Source organism: Brienomyrus brachyistius, unplaced genomic scaffold (genome assembly GCF_023856365.1).
Source record: "Brienomyrus brachyistius isolate T26 unplaced genomic scaffold, BBRACH_0.4 scaffold181, whole genome shotgun sequence".
In the NCBI taxonomy this organism is placed as follows: domain Eukaryota; kingdom Metazoa; phylum Chordata; class Actinopteri; order Osteoglossiformes; family Mormyridae; genus Brienomyrus; species Brienomyrus brachyistius.
Genome location: NW_026042456.1, coordinates 145,126 through 146,286, shown reverse-complemented (window position 1 = coordinate 146,286; position 1,161 = coordinate 145,126).

Sequence of the window (1,161 nt, the reverse complement as noted above, 5' to 3'; positions counted from 1 at the left end):
AGCCGTTCCATGATTTTGTTAAATTTCACCAACAGCTGAATTAAAAAAAGTTAAATATACTGGCTTAAAAAGTCAGTGAGAGACTGACTAGCTGTATGAGGTGTGCTGGTGGCCAAGTCAAAAAAAACACATGGCTGCATTGGACGGTCGCTGCAAATACTAGGATGATTTTAGCAGAGGTTCTGAAATGGCGAAGTTGACACACTTTCACAGGCATAATATCATAGTTTTACACCAACACGAGGATAATCTAAATATCATTTTCTTTGCCTGCCTAAGACTTTTGCACAGTAGTGTATAATTTTTAAAAAAATGGTGAACGTGTTGTGATCCTACAGGAAGCATACAGTGGGCATCCGGGGCAAACGTTTCAAAAACTTCAGGCACCGAAGGCGGGAAAAATTCTGCTGCGTTTAAAAAAAATAAAATAAACAACCGTATCTGCATACCATGTAAACTGCTACAGGTGCCTCTCTTGTAACGAGAAACATCCACAACCATGGCTAACATGCCTACCTAAACCAGGAGGCCCAACTAAAACAGCGCGGTACTCATGTCCACCGAGGTGATGACTATATTTCCAGCCCAGGGGGCCTCCCAGGAAAGTCATGCGCTGCGGGGTGGGGGCTGTGTCCAAGTCCCCCAACAAACGTTTCATGGTTTCCTTTCCAACCCATGTGACCAGAAGGCAGGTAAAAATACATCACTGCTCATGTGACAGGGTACCGAGTCGAGCCCTTTCTGGAAATAACAGCTCATCCTTTTCTCTCTCACCCTTGTTTCCCCATAAAGTTCACAGATCAGCCCCTTCTTGAACGGCACGGACAGGAAAGACCAAAACATGTTCGGGAACAGTGTGAACTTGGTCTCATTCTGGATTTTGGTCAAAATTATACCGTCTTCTTTCGCCTTTCCCAAACGAGGTAATGATTATAAAATGCTCTCCACTCTAAGTTGTCCAGACATCCATAAACATCACATTTTCCCCACTGACTAACGGGAGGCAGGAAACCAATGTCAGAGGGTAACGGCCGACATCTCCCAAGAGCTACTTGACTTGCGGACAGCATACCATTGGCCAAGACAACCAGATCAATTACCGATGCCCAATATTTTGATTTTCAAGATTCCATCTACAGACTTTTAAAAAGGACAATCTAC